The following is a 16,652-nucleotide window of genomic DNA, read 5'->3' on the forward strand; positions in this document are numbered from 1 at the left end:
TGAAGTCACTGGTCAGATAATTAGATGTTCCTGCTTGGGATTCATCACACTGAACACTTATTTTACACTCAGCTTCGAAGATAACAATGTTCCCTCAAGTGACAAACTAACAGATTTTTAATCTGATGAGGCTGACAACACATTTTACCTCAGTATGTTTTCCTCTCCTCTCTGGCTCTGAATAGTTCTGTCTCTGTAAGTTTTTGTCTCTGTCTTTGCAATGTGATTGGTAACAAACATACACGTGAGAGTGAATGCCACGCACATACGTATCCTCCAAATCCTCTCAGGGTTGGTAATGAACAATCTGTTTGTATATATTTTCTTGTTTAGGTGTTTGTTCGCCGGCTGTTCTTCTGTTTGTCTGCGAAGTGGTTGGTGTTCAGTGGAGAATACTGAGAGAGAAGTAAGATGTGCGTCAGTCTTGCTGCAGATCAGCACACTCATCTGTCACTGCTAATGTTTTGACGTGTCGCTGCAGATGTTCAGGGGAGCACAGGATATTAATGGAGTGTTGTCTCTCCACCTCATTTCATCTGATGAATATCAACAGAGATTATAGACAACATGGAGAGGAGAGTAGGTATATGAAAAGAGAGAGGAGCAAGGGGCACATGAGATAGCAAGGGTAAAGAAGAAGTAAGAAAGGAATTTTGTTGGTGTAATATGACTATTTTTCAAAAACAAGTAATTTGATCTCTAAAAGATGTGACCCCCCACCCCACCCCCCCCGTAAGAACAGAAAGAAATATTATACTCTCAGTAAAATGTCAGTGATAGTGATGTCGATAATTAGGAGTTTTAAGGAACTAGAATTACCACCTTGCGATTATATGTCCCTGCAAACAGTACAGTATAAGGTGATCACCCAGTATTTGTATCTATTAGTACTCCTCTGTTCCTGAGTTATGACATTAACTTATAGCCAGAAAAATAGGGTTTTTGCAGAACATTATGATTTCACAGTGAAGTTGCCCTTTGACCATTTAGATATAAAATGTCATCACCTCATTATTCTGTGCTATTATATATTCGTGTGAAATGTTGTCATAATTAGTGAATGGATTTTGGAGTTAAAGCCAAAAAACATGTTTTGTGAGGTCTGCCTTGACCATTCACCTATCACCACCAAAATCTAACCATTTCCATATCAAGTCCATGTGGACGTTTGTGCCAAATCTTAAGAAATTCCCTATAGGCATTCTGAGATACTGTGTTCATATGAATGGGGCATTTGGGTGGACAAATGGAGGGACAACCTGAAACATAATGCCTTCAGCCACGGCTATCTTTTTGTTTCCTCAATGGCAAAGGCTTTAAAGGTCTTGGAGAAACAGCTTCACTGAATCCTGAAATGTTAGAGTTGCGTGTTCCCTGAATCACGCTATGATCCATCAGTTATGAAGAATGCATGACAGAGTTTCAAATTAAACATTTTATTATTGCCTGACTACCTGAGGAAGGGAAGCTTTATTTAACCACAGTGTAGGCATGTATTGCTACACAGGGTATTTCCCTCAATGTCAATGTGCTGCTATTAAACTTGAGGCTCTGGCATGGATTCTTCATTATATTATAAAACTCCTGATGCATCAATATTTAAACTCTTTTTCCCACCCAGGAGCCAGTTAAGCAGACAAACAGACAAAAGAAGACAGCCATATAGGCTTAAACAAAACAGACAGACATGCAGCTTTGATGCACTGTTTGCTGCGAGGCCCATCGACAGAACACACTTTTATGTATTTCCGCCAAGCCGTGGCTCTCTGAAACAAGTGATGCTCTTGAAGGTGTGCACAGACTGTGTATTCTCATTCATCCTGCAGGAACCTTTATATACTGTCTTTGAATGAGCAGTTTGTGCGATTAGTTTTGCCTCCATGCAACAAGCTTGATAAGAAATCGATCTTGATAAATGATGAGTTGTGAGGTCATCAGTTTATGACATTAGTCTGCAGGGCTGCCGGGTATAATTGCAGCACCTGGGAAAAAATCCCTTTGAGCTCTGCCACAGTTAGATTAACCCTAACCACATATAAGTCCATATCTCTACTGGCAATTCACTTGACAGTCATAATGATCTAATTTATGCAGCACAAACATTTATCAGTTAGTGGATTGATTAGTGACTGTCTCTACGGCTTAGTCACAGTTACGGCACCGTCACATTTCTAGGCCAACATTCTCTCCTTTACTGCTAAAACACGAACTATATCACACTACATAATAATGTACAGAGAGCTGCACACCCTGAAAATAGTCATGAATTTCCAAAAGTGTTGTGCACCTCCAAATGCTGGACTTTTCTTGAGGCAAAGGGAGTATGACATGGGTTCAGTTTTGCAACTCCATCATCGCAGCGTTCCTGTCGTTGTCTCTGTAATACTGAGCTGTTACATCTTTTTTTCCTGTCAGTTTAGTTTCTCACATATACTTACTAAACTAGAGTTCCTCACTGCAAATTGACTGTTGGAGTAGCCAAACGCAGCAGGAAGAGTGTGTGCATTAATAGGCACACAAGGCTCCCAGCAAATGTTGACTTGGCTGTCAATGCTTGGTTTTCATACAACATGGTATATATCAAAAGTATTTGCATAATATGTGTTAGCATGTGATATCTACATAATTGAATGAAATACATTCCCTTTTAGCATAAATATTTTCAAATTGTTTTTTTATTTTCTCACTCATCTGAAACAGCTGGTGGGACGTATTGTGGTTTTTGAAAGCAAAAAAAAACTGCGATAATCAAACTTTTATAGTAGCAATAGAAATAAATGACTATTTCTGATATGGAAGGGGTCACTCATTTTAAGGATCCCACAGACTATAAGGCACTAAGAGAGTGCAAATCTTAGGCCAAATGCCTTATCTCACAATGTCAGAGGTGCCGTATATTTCCAAAACATCAATACATAAGCAAGTTTGCCATGTAAAGAAGTAGTGGAACAATGGCATCCAGAGTAAAACGAGTAACTCTCTCCCTGTGTGTGTTGTAATCATAGCCCTTAAATATTTAAGTGGGGCACTCTAACATGAGGGGTCTATGGGGATTGGGTCTGTTTTGGAGTCAGCCTCAAGAGGCCATTCAGTGAACTACAGCTTTTGACACTTTTGCACTGGTTTCATTTTTCAGCTTTGGAGTTTGCCGTGTGTTTGTAATCTGAGCTTCTTTGTTTTGGTAGACAGGCGTGGTGTAAATAGTAAAGTATTTAAACAAAAACAGCTAAATATTGCCCTCAAGAGTTGGTGGCAACCAAAACAGAGCTAAAATGAGAGTGAAATATTGTACTTATCTTTGTCATAGGGACAAGAATATGGCTCCAAGTAAATGCTAATGTTGTTCTTATCTTGCAAAATGCATCATAGCATTTTTTGTTTTACTTATTCCTTCACCACCATCTTACATATAAATTTTATTAAGATGTCTGAAAATGTCACTTTGTGTCCATGTTGTGCTCCTCTGTTTCCTCCTCTTTTCTTGCCCTTTTGCTGAACTTGGATAGTAGTTTTGCTTACGGTTATGTTCTGCCCGTCCTCTGGAAAGTGTGCCGCCCTGCCAACACATTCCCAACACACAGTCCCTCTGGTGTCTCACACATACACATCAATATGCCTCTGTCTGCTCGCTCTCTCTGTTGTCTCTCTTTCCTCCTCACCCAGCCACCCCTCTGGCGGCAGCTCGATTTTTGTTCAGCAGTAGTGCGCTTCTGGCCGTTGTTTTGTCAAAATGTTGCCAACTGTCTCCTCTCTCTCCCCCTGTCTCTGTGTCTCTGTGTCTCTCTCTCTCTACGCCCCTGGCTATCTATTCCCCATGTCCACCCCCAGTGTCCCTCTTGCTCTTGTTGTCTTTCTCTCTGTCTTTTGATCCTTTTCTGTCTTCACCACTCTTCTTTCTTCTTGCTTTCTCTACTTCTGTCATTTCATGTCCTCTACTGTACTTGGCTTTTTCAAGTACTCTTCTGTCCTTCATTCATTCATCTCATCTTCTCTTCTTTCCTCCTGTCTGCTTCCTTTTTCTTTTGTCTGCCTCATAGGACTAGATCTATAGCTTGAGCATAAATGCAGTGTAATATTCAAGGACTGCTGGCTATAAATTGTATGGCGTGCACATAGAGGTGTAGGTGTCAGTTGGTGTCTGTTTTAAGTTATTTATTGTTTTTATTTGTGGTAAAGACGTGTGGAAATAACACTTGACAGATGTAAAGATCACAGCCCATCACCATGAGAGAGACATTTAATAAGACATAAATAGACATTTAAGGAGGCAAAAAATAAACATGATTTATTCAATTGCATTGCTGCTATGTCACTGTGACACTGACAAGGACTGTTTGTTCAAAAGAAAAAGACCATTACCGTATAAGGATTAGGTGTGTTAGGTGCTCCCACTTAAAAAATAAATCTGAGGGCTGCCTCAGCCTATAGACCTTCACACCTGACGTCACCGATGCGAGCATATTGTGTCAGACTTGCTGCCGACTTATCACCCATCTATCTCAGTCTTAAAGATGGCAGATTTTAAGATTGTCAAGCTGTATAGGCTGTTTGGCAGTGAGGAAAGGTCAGTGCATGTGGAAAAATTCAGTAACGTCAAAAATGTTGATGCATATTGTCACACTTCACAATTCAGTGATCTGAAAGCTGATTCCCATAAAAAGATTATGGACTATAACCATAAAAGCATGTCAAATATAACTGGCACGTGTGGGCCTCTAGTTTTCCACATGACTCCACAAGTATATCAGTTTGGTGGACACAAAAAAAATATGTATTCAGTTGATCCCTGAGAAATGAAAAGATCAATAACAAATATAATTCACGTCATACAAAGACATGAACAAACAAAACTGGTTGTCTTATAGAACCTCAAAACCTCATTTTGCTCCATTCTTTGCAGTGTCATTCTTGGCACAGTATTACTGTCATCACACTTGTATCCTCCGCCTGTTAGTCAATAATCCCCTCCTTTCTTCCTTCACAGTCTTTTAGTTGTGAAAGTCTGAGTCAATTCAGCGGAAATCAACAATTCCATGAGCTGACATGAACCCTAAACTCTAAAATAGCTGTAATTTTGGGTGACAACCTCCACTGATTCAGGATTCCTGCCTTTCTGTGGCGCTCTCTCACTGTTTGCACCGACTGTTTCAGCCAGTGGGACTGATTGTATCGCCTGAGCTCCGCTGCACCCCACTGCACTGTTAAGACTCCATTTTAGCTGTAGGGCCTACTGTACTTGAATTGGGAGCCTTTGTCACATAAAATAATACTTGTATTGATCGCTGGGGGAGGGAATTCAAGTGTTACAGCAGCCCAGAGTCTTATCCATGGGTTGTGTGTGGATAAGACTCTCTTAGACGCTCTAGAGCTGGTCGTCCACTTATCAGAAGATCGGTGGCTCGATCCCTAGCTCTTTCATCAGCAAGATACTGAATCTCAAATGTGAGTACGTGTAAACCACTTAAACTGAGTAGCAAGTGACACATTGTATGGTAGCCACGGCCAGCAGTGTGTGTGTGTGTGTGTGTGTGTGCGCGTGTGTGTGTGTGTGTCTGTGTGTGTGTAAGTGAATGTGACATGTAATATAAACGGTCTAGTGTGTAGGATTTAATGGCATCTAGTGGTGAGGCTGCTGTATGCCAAGCACGCAGGAGAACTATGATGGCCAACGCAAAAATGCAAAACCATTCTGAAACCAAATCATGGCAGACTCCTGAGGACCTGCTCCATATGACGATATAATAGGCTCATTAAGGTAGTGAAAACACCATTATTATTCTTTTCAGGTAATTATAACCTAAAACAAAGGCCTAGTTATGAAAATCATATTCCATTTATGCCAATAGATGCCCCTGAATTCTTCACACTGGATCTTTTAAGTGGTTTCTGTGGTTGGAGGACTAGGGAGGAGCTACATTAAGTCAGGCTGGAACGAATGTGAGACCACCTTGAAGATCATGATTTATAGTTAGAGGATTTATTAGGAGTGTTGTTAATGCTAGTACAGTATGAAAAATAAGATAAAAATTGAACTATAAAGTATTAATATTTTATGAATTCTTAAAATCATGGATGACTATAATTTTCTCAATAATGCATTGTAATTAAATTACATCTGGCTGTTATGAAATGATAATTTATTATGTGGATAATTAACACTCATTTACCCATGCATGTCCACTTTATATAATTAAGTCACAGCCACAGGCAGAATTACAGTTAGAATATCCCTAAACCAAAACCTAAATCATAAAAACAAAATATATAAAACCTACAAAATTGATTTTCAGCCCCTTTTGCACAATCCTTAAATATTCATATTATTTGGGCCAAATTAATGTGTGATGAGGACTTTTAACTGGTCTAATCTGTAAAGATACTGGAGCTTTGATATTTTTGTACCTTTAGTATTACAGTGTGATATTATTACTCCATTCTAATAAAGAAGACATCACATAGATTTATCTTGATAAATTCTTCTTACATCATTTTAATAAAGGAAGTCATGAACACCTAAGTTGCCACAGTAATGCTTGCTGGAGGAAGGTTTAAGACTGCAAGTATTGAGTCTTTACTCTGTCATTACTGTGGTACCTTCACGGAAGAACTGCATGTTACTTAACAATAAAAAAAATCTCCTAACCTCTAAAGGTATACTGTGCTATAATATTGTTGGTTAGTGTTGTGTAGTGTAGTGAAAGTAAAAGCCAACCCCATCTCATTTGGTAGTGTGTTTGGATATTTGTATATTTAAGAGATCACACTATATGGCTGCTGCAACGTCCTTCTTGATGCTACTTTTACATTTTTACACAGAGCAGCATTTCTCCACTCCAGTGTGTGAATGTATATAGCATGCTGGCATTGCAAAGGCAAAAGAGGCATAGCATTTAACAGAATACCATCTTCTTTCAGTGTGACATAACATACGCATCGGCAGTGCTTTTTTAAACAATAACATTGGCATAACATGGGAAAAACAGTCATTTATCGTCTGTTATATGGCAGCTGATCTCACCATCTGCTCAGTGGGTAAGGAGCTCATTTTAGACATTTTAGGACACTGTTCTTCTTCTTTTAGTTAGCTGCTGACTGCCACTGGCTGCTTTTTAAAACTCCCGTGGTGGGCCGCACACATAACTCATGATCAGAACATCACATCTGTCCTGTGTTGTTCCCATCCTTTCTTTTTGCTGTCTTTTTTAGACAGACACAGTTTCAGTGCTGTTGCTTCCTCACTTGTCAGCTTAAAAGGATGCTTCACAGATTTTCAACCAGCTTTGTGTCAAAACAATGTGTGTAGTACGTGTAGATGAACTGCGGCAAACTTTTTTTGTTCAATTTACACAATTTATATCATTTGGCGGAGATTTGTTGGCTGTTGGGGCTGTTGCTCAAAATACAGGCTGTACTTTTGCGTTTTCGTATTGCCTATCGCCAACCCTGCCACTGCCACCACATACTCAAAGAGTATACAGCCAATCAAGAGACAGACCCACTTTTCTTGGTCTCTCAAACTCAGACTTAATCTGATCAAATGGTAAAAGTAGACTGCTGATCGAATAAAAAAACAAGATTGTGTTAGTGAGCTGCATATTTCTCACCTCAAATGTTTTCAGAAAAATGTTTTCACTTACAATTTAACTGTAATACGAGATCCGACAGGCTGCCATTGTTTCACAAGGACCATTCCACATTACATCAGGTGTGTGGCATTCTGGTAGTTGTAGGTTTTCTACCTCTTGAGCAAAAGCACCCTTTTTCTCTGTATTCTCTGGTCATGTAGAATCAATTTTAAAAGTACAAGGCTCTCCATTGCATCAGCAGCCTAGTTTTATATTAGGGCCCGCTTTATATTAGCAATATACTTCTTTAAAGACAAGACTTTGTCCCACCATGCAGCGATTGTACCTTTGATACAGAATGGCAAGGTGGCATAATAACATTCCCACCTTGAACAGGCAGTGTGAAAGGGGCTAAGGGGCTATAGACATCTGCTGCTTATAGTTGCTACCTTTTCATATAGCCCGAACTTCATTTGAGTGGTGTGGTGTGATACCCCCATAAATGTCCAAAACACACAAAAAAAAAAGAAAAGAAAAAATACAGGCGGAGAGCAGTCTGCAGAATAATATACCATTACACACTTCCAGAGGGTCATAAGTGATGACAGTGAGAGCTTACTTCTGATGAGTCTATACATTTTTTCTATACATTTTTTTTTTTAGGAAAATCCTGCATAGTTTATCTTAAAAAAAAAAACTGTTGCAAGCAGAATGCAGTGCAGACAAGAGTATCAATAGTTCAAACTGTGTTCTTTGTGGAGTTGCAACATATGTCATGATTAGCCTAATAATTTCATTATAAACATTTTTAAGAGTATGTGACATTGATATTGCTTAGTGTGAGAGAACTTTCAGCTCAAGCAAAACTGAATTGACTCAAGCTATTTAAACCTAATTTTGCAGTGTAACATTAATCTAATGTTAAATTAACTCCAAGGACAATAAAAAAATCTGCTTTGCTTCATTTAAATTCAAACCTGTGAACCTCCCAAAAATATCATCCAGAATTTGAACTTATACTGATGCCAGCACTCAAATAAATGAACACTTTTTTTTGTCAATCTAGGTTAGTTTCTATTTCTGAAAATATATTTATCTCTATATTATCAAGAACCTCTCCTGTTGTAAATAAAGTAAGCAAATATTTGCATTTGACACACTACACCTCCTATTCTGCAGCAAACATTTGACAACACTGGAAAGTTCACTGGAAGTTTATCTCAAAAGTAATTAGCTATACTTTCAGTTTCAGCAATTTATGCCAGAAGCTGAATTATTAAGGTCTCTCATCGCCTTTCCACTTCCTATCCCCTCCTCTCCTCTGCCTCTTGTTCTTGCCAACCATTATTCTCTGTTGAGCAACCTAACAAACCACTGCAGCCTTCAAACATATACTGTACACACTGATGGAGGAAAGTGGCTCACCCAGATTCTCTGTTTGAATGAACCACACTGGGAAATACAAATATCTGCAAGGCACATCAGAAGAAAGAGAGAAATGGGAAAGTGTGTGGTGATCAAACGCTCTGCATACATGCGTGTGTATGTACTGCATGTGTGCATTGCTGATTCTGTTTGGCATCTTCTCCTGTAATTAGGCTCTCTGTTAAATGAAGCGTTGGGTAAACCATAAAACCAAAGTTTCCGTGCTCCTGACACTCTATCACTCAAAATACAAATCTGAAAAACTAGGCATGAGCCATATGAAGATAAGAGAAAACCTTTTTTTGAAGCAAAGTAAAATCAATCAACAAAATTTATTTCTAACTGTGAGTTAAATAAACATGTCCATTCAGGCTGTTCTCATGCACTGTTTGTACCCATACCTACAAAAAGTAATGCACCACAAATTGTATATAATACGCGTGATCAGGAAGGTTGCGGTAATGTGAACAATGCACTGATGGAAGTAAATTAGGAAGTTGTAAAAGGAGCGAAAGTCCTCGCAACAAGGTGGGTTGGTGTGGCACATGTCAAACAAACAGGACTTTTCACCAGTAGACTCAAAGACTGTATATAAAGATGGACGACATGACAGCTCCCCCAAAGTGAGGCTGTTCACTCTCGATCGCCCCCTGGTGTCTGACTGCAGTGTAGGTCCTAAGGCCCGCCCCTCCATGTTAGTGAATGGACATAGGCCAAACTAAAAACTCAAAGTACACACCAAATAAATTTTTCCCAAAGACGTTTTCTGTCACTGAAGGTAGTTCTCATCATCCTGATTTTTGATCAACTGTTTGTTTTAATGTTAAGTTCGGTTTTAATGAGTTATCAAATTATGCAAAAGGGGGCTTTTCCACCATGATTGACAGCTGTGACAGCCAATCCATGTGCTCGCGTTCAATGGAGCTGCTCATGATTGGTCAGATGGGTGTTTGGCAGGATATCGCTACTGTGCAGATGCGGGCTCTCAATGACATCACCCTTGCAAGATGGCTGCAGACGTATCTCGGATACTTTAACCTCACTTCAGCATAGCGGGGGTAAGTGGGGGTGTGTCGTCCATCTTTATAATTAATGGGTAGACTGGTGTTCGAGACGTGTAAACCAAGTGATCTTTGAGTTATTTTACAGTGTGTCACAACCATGTTTGTTTTTCTTATCCTAACCTACTTTAACCATTTGTACTGATCTAAACCTACACTTCCTAATTGTTTTACCTTTTTCTCACTGCAAAAATGATTTGGATTTAACATATAATAATACGTTTTAATAACAAAGATAAACCATGGAGCAACCACAGTACTTGGCAAATAGTCCAACAGTTAATCAAAAAGTTAATGACTGTGCAAATTAAGGGTAAGACTCTTTTTCTACCCTTTTCCAACCCCATGACTCCTAATGGAGCACACCCTTCGCCTTTTTTGTTTTTCCTGTTCCGTTGCTCATCTAATTACCTCCCTCTTTCCTTCATCTCACTCTTTCTGCTCTTCATCTTCTTCTTTCTCTCTCTCATTATTGCTCGCTCCTGTTTTCTCTCTCTCCTCACCCCCTGTGGCTAAATCCAAGTGCCAGTATGCATTTGTATGGCCTAATTTGTGTGTGTATCTGTGTATTTGAGTGTGTACGTGTGTGGTTTGCATACTCACATGCAGGGTTTGACCTTGTGCAACCAACCGTTTCAGAGCTCCTCTTTATTTTCCCACAGGTGTATACTGTATGAGTGTTTGTGTATGTGTGTCTGTGTGTATGTCCATTGGTGGGCACGTGTGTGTGTCCTTTGTCCTTGTGCATTCATGCATATCAGCACTTGTCATAATTTGTGCGTATGTGTACGTCTGTATGTCCTTGTGCACGTTTATGTGTTTGTTTGTTTGCGCATATATGCATGCATGTGTGTGTGTGTGTGTGTGTGAGTGTCTGTGTATGAGTGTGTGCTCTTAAGCCAATGGGGCACCTGCAGGTGCAGTCTACTCAATTTAGCAGGTTTGGGAGAAGAGCAGGTCACCAGTCAGACATTGTTTAGTCAACACACACCAAGCTTATATATGTACACATACACACCACAATGCAGGCAGTAATTGGAGAACAATTACATCCACCTGTACATTCAGAATGTAAGAGATAAAAACCTGCCATGTTATTCAACAGCTGAACTGTTCGTGGTGGATTTCCTCCTCGTGTACAGTGCAGGAAAGGCCAAGTGGCACACTGTTAGTCCTCACAGGCCTTTTTCACTAAGGATATTTTGACATGTCACAGTGGGAAAAGCACAGGTGTGAAAAGATGAAATTAATGATGGCTGTATTATATTTAGCTGCTGTGATTTCAGGGTCCTGGTTTGTAAATACTGGCTCCGTGTCACTCTCACTGGGACACCAGAAGAAAAGGAAGCCATTGTGAAGGTTTTAGAAAACCTGTGTTTTTCCTGACAACTCAAAAATGTCTGCAGTGAAAAAGGCCAAAGGGATTAAGACAGGAGGAGAGGAGGTGAGGAAAGGCAGTGAGTATGTAAAAACTAGAAAACAAACCAAAAAAAGGCCTATGTTTGACGTGCCTGCCATTCCTGTAATGCCCCCTAGAGGCTGTTTTCATCAAAATTCAATAACTTTTCTCCTGAGAGTCAAAGTCAGTGTGTTATGGTCTCAATAGCATGTTCAACAGGTCATCAACTTTGTGGGTTTCATTGAAAATGTTTGAGTTCACAGGTTTGTTTTGGTAGTGTGTGTTTGTTGAGAAGGAGTGTCAGACCTCACTCAATCAGGATTTTTTCACCCAGTCTTTTATGGCTCCAGTAATGCCCAAAATCTAGGTTTGAGAATGTCCCCTCATTTTGTCCTAATACACTTAACTTTGATAATGTGTTTAGATTTTATAACCAGAAATGATTTTAGCTTTGGTTGATTCATTTTATTTAAGGGGTAGGGGTACTTTGCACTTCCATTAAGCTTTGTGACTCATAAGAGGCTTCTTTTTTTAAAAGAATAATTAACATTTATGGCTAATATGCAGCCTTTTACTCTTAAAGCAACATTATACAACTTTTATTTAATGTTGAGTCTCACTCCCAGGTCGTAAAATGCTAACACATTTGGTTGATGGTCAGACTACATCTGTATTTGATGACTTGGGAATGATACTAAACAATCAACTAAAAGTTGCATAGTGTTCCTTTAAGCCTTCTGGTCTGATTTATCTAATAATGCATCTAAATAGGATCTTTCTTTTGAGCCCCCCGCTTCATAAACGCTAACTTCTCTCAAATCCCACATTTCTGTTTGTAATGCCAGCTTTATATAAAAATGTATGTCCCAAACCAAATCAGACATTTTCTTCACCTGAGAAAGCTCCCTCTAGAGCTCCAGAGGACATTTTACAGCTGTTTCCACAGAATGAGAGGCACTTCTCATGAAAAGTTAAGTGAATTTCATGTGTAAAATTGGTGGAGTTCCCCTTTAACTAGCAAATGGCCTCACTAAAATAAAAAATCTTTTTTACGGGAGTGTCCTCGCAACAAAGCAGAAATGGCGTTGAAATACTGTTTTGAAGTCTCTAAGAGCAAGATCCGAATCCTTTCCAGCTGCAGCACTTACTGCAGTAAAAAGAGTTTTGCCCTTTGGGAATCAATGTGAAAAGGTAAAATATACCATCAGCTGATGCTTGCAGTGTAGCTGTTGAATCTATGTGTGTATACTGATGTGCTGTTAAATTTGATGAGTGATAAATGTGAAGCTGTCTGCCTGGTCATTCTTGTGAATAAGAATTTAAGGGACCCATGTGGTCCAGTAAAAAAAAAAGTGAGAGCTGAGCAAAATATGCTTGTGATTGAATTGTTGTGTGTGTGTGTGGGGGGGGGGGGGTGGGTGTGTACGCGCATGCGTGCGTACATGCGCGCATGCATATGTGCATGCATGTGTGCGTGCATGCTGTTTGTGTGTGTGCTTTCAGTGCACCAGAGGCTGATGTAATCTGAGGATGTTGTGGGTGTTTGTGTAGGCATCCGGCACTGAAGTGTGTTCACACTGTTTATGTTTGGAACAGTTTAGTCAATCTCTTGAGTGTTTTCCCTTTAAGTTTGGTTCAATTGGAGGGTGAGGAAAAAAACCCAAAGGAACACTGTACACCCACAGCAGAGGGCACATGAAAATGTGAGTCTTAGTCCTTGATAAAGTGAACTCAGCTCAATTCATGAGGAGTAGCGCTCACCTTGGGGCTTCAATTACTGTTTGTGTTCCCTTTTTCTTGGTTTTACCTTGTATTAACACCACTGAATAAAATATGCTTGAATATTTCATCTCAAACTGGCACCTAAGGTCGTCAACCTTGTCTTTGCTGGCAAAACCAAACAATTCCAGTATTACAAATGCAGCAGAGTTTGGTGCAAATAGAAGAGATGGTGTCTGATCGTACAGAAGTCTATGAGAAAATAAACCGTCTTTCATTCAGTTTACAGTCCAGTTGCCAGAAGAAATGTTTGTATTATGCATTTCTGCAAACCATAAATACATTACATTTGCAAATTTCATACATTTCATATCAAAGTCTCCAAAGTGACAAAATATATGTTACCGAGGTGAGAAGCCTGCCAAACTGCTGTTCAAAACCATTGACAAGATTATTTTTTTGGTGACCCTTCGTGGTGTTTCCATCAGTGTTTCTGGCACAAAACATAGGTGTTGTAAGCAAAACATGATCTTTTCCTAATCATAACTAACTGATTTGTGTGCCTAAACCTAATCACATATTCACCACAGCATTTTTGAGAAACGTACATAAGTTTAAACCTACCAGCAAAATAAACAAAATGATGATGACCAAAACACCAGACATGAGGCTGCAAAACTATAGTCCACAAACCAGTGGGTGACATCCTGGTGGCTAGTTCCACTTCTTCTGTAGTCTATGACATGAATTCACAAGTTGTCAAAACATTAATTACAACAATGTGATGTACAATGTAAAATATTAGTTTTTGCTATTTTACAGACGGAATTAAACAGTACCTCATAAGGAGTAGCTCCATAGACCTTAAACTGAACTTGAATAAACTATTCAAATCAATGTATTTTTTATGCACCCTATTTTCTGTCAAGTGTTCACTTACAGTGTTTCATTGCAGGGAGAAACAGTCTGAGAGAGGGAGAGAGAGAGAGAGGGACTGATGAAAAGCAAGAAATAAAGAAATGGGTAGAAAATGAGGGGAAAGAGGGGGGAGGAAAAAGTCAAGTGTAGCTGCTCTCTTCCCTGTGCTGTATTGTTTCCACCAGAAAATCCTCAGAGAGGGCATCTTGCTTTTAGATTAATGAATCTGCATCTAAATCTCCCAGGGAAAGCCCTATAAAAACAATTCAACAATTATTTCTCTCCTCCCTTCCATCTATTTCAGAGGAGCACGCGTGCGCGCACACACACACACACACACACACACACACACACACACACACACACACACACACAGGCACACTTATTGACCAGTTTCACCTTGTCTTTCTCTCTTGCTCTCTCACACTTGCTCACTCATGCATAAAACCAGCCGAACCCAAGAGGTGTACCGCTGAAAAGCCTTGCAGGAAGACACTTTTCTAAAAGATAGTTCTGTGCTGCTTCTGCCAGAGGAGGACATGCATCTTCTAAATTTATTTTGTCACAAAGTTTCAGGTCAACCTCTTTAATCTATCACTGTGTTTGAATGCACACAAGAAAACTAGGTTACTGGGAGAAATAAGGTTAACACAGGCCATGAGAGAATGGTTCGGGCATGCTCTGAAATAACCTGGTTGATACACTCCATTGGGGAGACGGCAGAACTCTTAGCAGCAAATGTAAATACCATTATGGGCACCGGGAAACATCTTTTTTGGGGGATTGTGTAAGCTGATTCTTTATGTGCATAGCCACACGTTTTTCTTTTGTTGTTTCTCTTGAGGAAAAAGTAGTCTCAAATCAATAAAATGTTTCAATGCAGAACTGGGACATAAGCCTCTATATAGGATAAACAACAGGATGAACTGATTCATCTACTTCCATCTCATCTCGTTGCTATTTCTTTTTTCTCCCTCACATACAAAGTTTATGTTTTGGTTTTGTAGTTTCGCCTCTCCTTCGCTCCGCTCTCTCTGCTCACAGCCCTTGGGGTGTGGAGCGCTAAAATGGTGACTGAGAAGTTGAAGCAGATAATCAAAGAGAAAGTGAAATGTATTTGGTTCTGTGAAGCTGCTGAGAGATGCCATTCACTGACTTTAAAAAGGACTGCGTCTTGATGTTGAGTTGCTTTTTGCAATCTGTCAGTCGTTGGAAACATTAAACATTCTTTCTCTTTTTTTTTGATGGATACACATAAAACCATAAAGGGTAATAGCTGTTACTTTGATCATTCTCATCAGTGTACATCATAAAAAAATAAAGAAACATGGGCCGGAGTTTGGTGTATTTGTTTGTAATTTACGGTGTGTGCCTTTTTTATTTATAACTGACTGAGTGTGTAATTTTCTGCAGATCCTATCGACCATATGGTGACTATGTTTCATGACATCTGGTCGTCATCTCGCTGCCTGCAACAGATCCAGTTGTTATAGCATTAATGTCATTATTTTTTCTTACTTTTTTCCATAGTTACCTACAGTGAAGTCTGTTCTCTGTGTCAGTGAGTCTGAGAAGCCGAAAGCCTACAAAATCAATCCAGAGCTGTTTGTTATGGTACATGTTCTCAGACTAAACTGCCCTTTATGTTTCTTTTATGTCTTTATTTTCCTTTAGATCCCATTTCTAGCCTGAAAGTGAAGTGAGAAGTTAACGTTATATCTTCAAGTGTGACCTGTGACTTGGAAACAAATCATCCCCTCCGCCCTGGTATTCCAGCTCTCCGCTGTTTCTCTGCGTTATTGGAAAATCCATTCAACACTCCAGTCCACAGCCAGTATATTCTTTTTTTCTGTTTTTTGTTTTGGTGCAATCATTTCTTTTGTTGTTTTTAAATCAATACAGGTCTTACAGCACACTGATATGAGTAATTTTGCAGATGAGTCGTGTTTGAATCAGATTCTGTCATTATAATGTAACAGGCCACAAGTGCATTGTCTTTACAGTATAGTTGTTATATTAAAGTAATATTATAATTCAAAATGTTCAGGATTTATTTGTAAAACACTATTTCCTGAGATTTTGAGCCATAAACAGGTTTAGTTTAGGTAGAGTAAGGCTTCACAGTTTGCAGAAAAGTTGTTTTTTTCCCTCTTGCACCAATGGGTGTCCTTAAAATGTATAAAATGGGATTTGGACATAATATTTACTTTTTTAAATATTTTAGATACGAACAAGCCCTCTGATCTTATCACATCCGTTGTTTAACAGAACACCTGCAGAGTCTTTTAACATATCCATTCAGCATTGATATCTGACTTTTGCTGTTCTTTGATATTTTTATGCCATCGTCTTCACGCTTGAGGTGAGTGTTCATACACCTACACTTGCGGGGTTGAGTATGTTCTCTCTTTTTCAGTACATTCAGTGCAGCCTTTGTGTCTCAGTCATCAGTGTGTACATTTTTGGAGATGGATATGGACAGCAATATGTGGTGAAATTCATTTTAGGGAGTGCTACCCATGCAGCAAGCTGAGGACATTTGGCAGCTGTCTCAGGTAATGGGAT

The 16,652-nt window shown here is 39.4% G+C and overlaps 1 long non-coding RNA gene across 1 annotated transcript in view; it reads left to right on the top strand.

Moving 5' to 3' along the window:
- LOC148189349 (uncharacterized) overlaps positions 1–16,082 on the top strand; it is a 119,798-nt gene extending 103,716 nt beyond the window's left edge. Inside the window, exon 3 of the long non-coding RNA XR_015776718.1 lies at positions 15,762–16,082. This is a non-coding gene — a long non-coding RNA (uncharacterized LOC148189349). The remainder of the gene's footprint in view (positions 1–15,761) is intronic.
- The last annotated feature ends 570 nt before the right edge of the window (positions 16,083–16,652 follow it).

The sequence above is a fragment of the Plectropomus leopardus genome, chromosome 6, assembly GCF_026936395.1.
Source record: "Plectropomus leopardus strain MGB_pleo_1.0 chromosome 6, ASM2693639v1, whole genome shotgun sequence".
NCBI classification, from domain to species: Eukaryota; Metazoa; Chordata; class Actinopteri; order Perciformes; family Serranidae; genus Plectropomus; species Plectropomus leopardus.